The sequence below is a fragment of the Ailuropoda melanoleuca genome, chromosome 20, assembly GCF_002007445.2.
Source record: "Ailuropoda melanoleuca isolate Jingjing chromosome 20, ASM200744v2, whole genome shotgun sequence".
Classification (NCBI taxonomy): Eukaryota; Metazoa; Chordata; class Mammalia; order Carnivora; family Ursidae; genus Ailuropoda; species Ailuropoda melanoleuca.
The window spans coordinates 6,677,982-6,683,894 of record NC_048237.1 but is presented as its reverse complement, the minus strand read 5'-3'; positions in this window follow the sequence as shown (position 1 = coordinate 6,683,894).

The window sequence follows — 5,913 nt, the reverse complement described above, 5'->3', positions numbered from 1 at the left end:
GGGTAGGGGTTGGGCAAATGGGTGAAGAGAAATGAGACACACAGGCTTCCAACTATAAAATGATTAAGTCGTGGGAAAAAGGTATAGCACTGGAATATAATTGATGTTATTGAAATAGCGCTTTCTGGTGATAGATGGTAGCTACACTGTGGTAAGAACAGCCTAACCTATAAAGATATTGAGTCACTATGTTGTACACTGGAAATTAATCTAACACTATGTGTCAACCATACTCAAAAAATAAAAAGAGGTACAAACTTCCAGTTATAAAATAAGTAAGAAATGGAGATGCAAGCTATCGCATAGGGAATATGGTCAATAATGTCGTAATAACTTTGGTAATAGATGGTGACTACACTTATCATGGTGAACACTGAATAACATATAGAATTGTTGAACTGTTATGTTATACACCTGAAATTAATATAACACTGTATGTTAATTATATTTCAATAAAAAAGTATTTGTTGAAAAAATAGGTGAATAAATAAAAATAATTCCAACAGAAAACAGACTCTTAAGTACATAGAACAAACTGGTGGTTGCCGGAAGGGATTAAGTTGGCGGGGTGGGGGGCGGATGTCTGATATAGTTAAAGGGATGAAGAGGTACAAACTTTCAGTTAGAAAATAAATGTCATGGAGATGAAAAGTACAGCGTAGGGAATATAGTCAATAATATTGAATAGTATTGTATGGTGAGAGAAGGTGGCTACACTTACCATTGTAAGCACTGAGTAATGTATAGAATTATTGAATTAATATGCTGTACCCCTGAAACTAACATAACATTGTATGTTAGTTATACCACAATAAAAATGTAACTAATTTTAAGAAAAGTTGGGGCTGCATTCTTAAAATCAGATATGGTAGAAGCCCCAAATATATTAAAGGAAAAAGGAGGGCAGTTTATGAATACACACAGTTAACAATAAAGAATAATAGTTATAAATATTCACAAACCAAATGGCATAAGAAAGTATTAAGTTCCAAATATTTGACAAAATACAGTGATAAGGTTGTAGGTGGGGAGAAAAAGGCCTTTTCATACACTGTTGAGGTGACTGTCAAATATTACAATCTCTATAGGAGATAAGTTGGCAAAAACAATCAGAATTATGATTATGCTTTCATTTTTACTACTAGGCACTATCCTATAAATATGCCTTCATACATTACATAACTCATGCATTGTTACATTGTTCATAGTAACAAGAGATTGGAAATAACCCAAGTATCCACCTGCTGAAACTGGTTAAATAATCTATGGCACATAAGGAAATTCTCTATGTAGGATATGGAACATTCTTTAGTTGAATGGCTAAATGAAAAAAGCACATTCAGAACAGTGTTGTGTGTATGCAAAAATATACTGCAATTCATAAGAAAGAGAATAACTAGAAATATATATTCATACGTGCTAACATTTGCTTAAAGAAACTCCAGAAGAATGCACCCATAAACTACCCATTACCTACGGAGGTGGGGGACGAGTTAGAAACAAGGGGGATGAGGCAGTATGAGACAAACTTTGCAATAGATGCTTTTCTTATTGTGCTTTTTGAACCATATCATGTATTACTTATTTTGGGACTAACGTAAACAGAAGCGAAAGCAAAATAAAAGTGTTGCATAGCTTAGAGAGATCAATAAGGCATGCACTGTGCTCTCAAGTGGCACCTATGTAATACGGAGCAGGAGAAGGGATTACAAACTGTGAATACACGGCAAAACAAAAGAACAAAGTACTACAACATTTCATAAAGAGGGGTGGTCATATGTGGGTAAGGATGATTAAAATATTCTTAAAGGAAAATTAGGATTTGAGAACTACAAGCTTCATGGGTATAAGACCTCTGCAGTTATCCAGAAAGGCCTTGAACTTGGTTTAATGATCCATGGTTGCTATTTTGAAATTCTAAATTATTTTTCAACAAGTGGTCCCATATTGTCATTTTGAACTAGGCACCATAATTTATGTAGCTAGTCCAGTGCTGGAAAGAGAATTTGAATTAACATTTCTTCGTTGTTATCCTCCGAACTGAACCCTAGGGTTTCTGAGTAGCCCTTCTGGACTAATGTATAGTTGTAATATAAAGGGAAAACAAGAATATGAAATACTGTAACTCACATTACTTGATAATTGGGATTACTATAAATTCCATTTTAATATCTGATTCCTGTTTTAAAATCTGCCTTACTGCACCCTATATAGTACTTATATACTATGACTGAGTATATGGCTATGAATAAATATCCTAGAGGAAATTGTTATTCTAACAATAGAGATAAAAAAAAAGCAGAGACTCCAACGTTTCTATTTAGATGAGACATAGAGGCAATGAAAAAATTGGAAGGGGCAGGTGTGCTGGATTTCTTTAAAACTTGTTATTTCCAATGACAAAGGTCATTTTAAAGTTCCCTTCAGGTTGACTAAACTTTAGACAGGCTTCTTCTTGATGCTAGATCCCTGACTTCCCTTTTCTTAGAGAATTTACTTAGAACACTTGTAATTTTAAATTCTTTTCCGGCCCCTTTGGGATATAAACATTAAGTAGAACCTCAAATTCCCAAGTTTCTGTGGGAAGGTAGGAGCCTAACTTTGTGGGGTATCTGTCCAAGTTGTACAACTACTTCCTGTGATAAAGATACAAGACAGATTACTTCTCTCAGTAAAGCCCATTAACAAACACAGATGGCCTATTGTCCCTCTACACCAGCTCTTAAAAACTCTTCAGCTTTTTGTTTCCGTGGAGTTGAACTCGGACCTCGTTCTGATCTCTAGCCCCCACTGCAACATAAATACAGTCTCCCTTGCCCGTTTAACTTTGTCCTCTAGTCGGGGCAATTTTTGCTTTGACACTAACATTTTACAAATGTTGAGCAAGTGGGTGTTGCTCGTGTCAAAAGCGAAGTGAGGGGAGGGCCTGGGTGGCTCAGTTGGTTAAGCATCTGACTCTTGATTTCAGATCAGGTCATGATCTCAGGTTGTGAGATGGAGCCCTGTCAGGGGTTCCACGCTCAGCGGGGAGTCTGCTTGTCCCTCTCCCTCTGCTCCTCCCCACACTTGTGCCATGCATTCTCTCCCTCTCTCTCAAATAAATAAAATCTTTAAGAAAAAGTAAAGTGCTGATAAAGATTATGCTTTTGTAGAGGGTATGTGGAAATTGAGCTAAAATTTTATCCCCATATCTGACAAACCTTGTTTTTGAGGACGATGGATGAAATGTAAGTTTTAATAGATTTAATATGCTAATAATCAAATATTTTATGTGTTATAATTCTAAGGCATCCACAACTTGTCACAATTTATGTTTCAAAGTAGACGGAAAGTGAAATGAAATGAGATTAGAAACATCTTTACATAGATGGCCTTTTTTCTGGTCCTTGTAGCTTTTAGATAGATCAATGAGTTTTGTTTCCCCGCCTGCTCTCTGCCAGCAGTTGCCTGGTGGTGATTTAGCTTTCCTTTTTGTGCTTAATGTGATGCCATATTTTTCTTAAGATGCTCTACATCTCAGATGTGATTTTTCAAAGCATTCGTTTTTCATGCAGTGCTTTTGCAGGTTGCCCCTCCATTTTCAAATGCTGAGTATTTTCCTCACTGCTCCAAAGAAAGGGACCTCATATTTCAACACCTCATCTAATAGGATTTTTGTTTCTGCTCTGATGAAATGCGGCTTAGATACATTTATTTTCTGTACTCTTTCCTTGCTAGAAAAGTGCATACCAAGTGATGTGAATGCATTCTTTGTTTCTGTATTGAAGGGTGTTTACAAAGAAATAAGAGGGACTTTGTATGCAAATGCAATCCTCGGCACAGAGTTCCACCTAGTTAAACACCTAAATATGCCCCCTGCAGAAAATTAGGTGCTGAATTGTGCACCAATGTCCTTAAAGGCATTAATTAGACCTTTAATTTTATCATGTGGGAAATGTGCTCCAGTCAAGAAACACCTGGTGAAGACAAATACGAAAGGAAACAAATTAAAGTGTCTCGATAAACAGCACTGAAATATTAAACAAAATGCATTGTGATTAAACAAACAGGGAGCTACAGACACAGAGGAAAAGAAAAGTCATAGAGACTTCTAACTCCAAGTAAGAAATTTAAAAAGTGAATCACATTATTAGAATAAATATTCCCAGAAGGGAAAGAAGGCGCCCTGTTCATTGGGGCAAAAATCATCATAGTCTCATTTTAAAAATATTAATACCTGGTATTGAATGGATTTTGGTGCACTTTCCAATTTAAAAGTCCTTTTTTCACCTATTTACACAATACAAGTAGATGGTTGATTATTTCTACCAAACCTTGCTAATATAAAACTTTTAAAAATCCTTCAAACCGCAACAGTTACGGTAAACAAGTATTTCTATACAGTAACTGGTCAGGACAGAAAATAGTAAAAATATTTTCTCGTAAGTATATGGAAATATATACATAAATATATACATATATGAAGCATACACACATGTATGTATACATACTTATTACCGGTTTTTGATGGGGAAAGAGATTCTATTTCTGCATCTTGTTTTATGTTCTGAGTTGCCCCCCCCCCGCCCGCCGTCTGTGTATAGATCATGTAAAAGTTATTCCCACTGAAGGGCAGAGGCAGTTCCCATACTGGGATTCCTTGAATTACCTTCAGTAGGTATTAGCAGGGAAAGAACACGGGTATGAATCATCAAGTTCCTCATTAGAACATATGTTCAGAAATCTGGCTTTGTGAAATATGGGAACATCACATGTGCTGGAAATCTAGAACTCCTCTCTGAACGTAAGATGTAGTTTTCTTCATTCTTTTATTCATTTTCATAATATTCTTTTTTTTTTTAAAGATTTTATTTATTTATTTGACAGAGATAGAGACAGCCAGCGAGAGAGGGAACACAAGCAGGGGGAGTAAGAGAAGGAAGAAGCAGGCCCAGCGGAGGAGCCTGATGTGGGGCTCGATCCCATAACTCCGGGATCACGCCCTGAGCCGAAGGCAGACGCTTAACGATTGCACCACCCAGGCGCCCCACATTTTCATAATATTCTTCATTCATTCTTCTAGAAGCCAGTATTCCTTTTGTTAGTTTATCTAAAATAGTGACTTCAGTAACCCCTTCTTATTGATATTACTGCAAGAGCATTATGGAACAAATAAGGGTGAAAACCTAATATGTTTCATCCTGGCAACAGAAGTTGCAAGCCTATGTAAATAAAATACTCCAGATGTTTAGATAATAGGAAAAACCTATATTTTAATATAGCTCCCACTGTTGATTTCTAGGTCACTTTTTAGTAAGGGAAATAAAGTGATCTCTAGGATAGGATCAGCAAATGCTTCTTTAAGAGCCAGAGAGGAAATCCGTTAGGCTTTGAAACAGGTATCCAGCCACATGTACGCCTGTTGTTTACTAACATTTGTTTGGCTAGGTTGGGTGTGATAGGATGAATGATGAGGGAAATAAATCTATGCAAGGTCTAGTTTTTCAAGTGACTCATTGTTTTACTCAAGTTACTTTACTGAAGACAAATGAAGCAAAAGTGGCTTAAACCTCAAAGGGTTGGATTTTTATGGTTGAACATAAGTATACACCCCTGTCAAAGGAGGCTTTGTTTTTTAGTTTTCTTTTTTCTTTTTAATTGGAAATACTTTGTATTCCCTTACAGTACTTAATCTAAAATCCTTAACATTGGGCCCCCATTTGTTTCTTCCTACTCTCTTGCTTTTACTTGATACTCTCTCTCTAAACTCTTTGTTTCACGATTCTGTCTAATTTGCCATTATTTAGATTGCCATGGTTGAGCTCAGACATGCCATCTCATGAGTTAATATTCTATCTGGAATAGCATCGGGACTCACATAGTTTACTTTTTTTCATCCCACAACATTCTCTTTATAAGCTAACTCCACTGGAA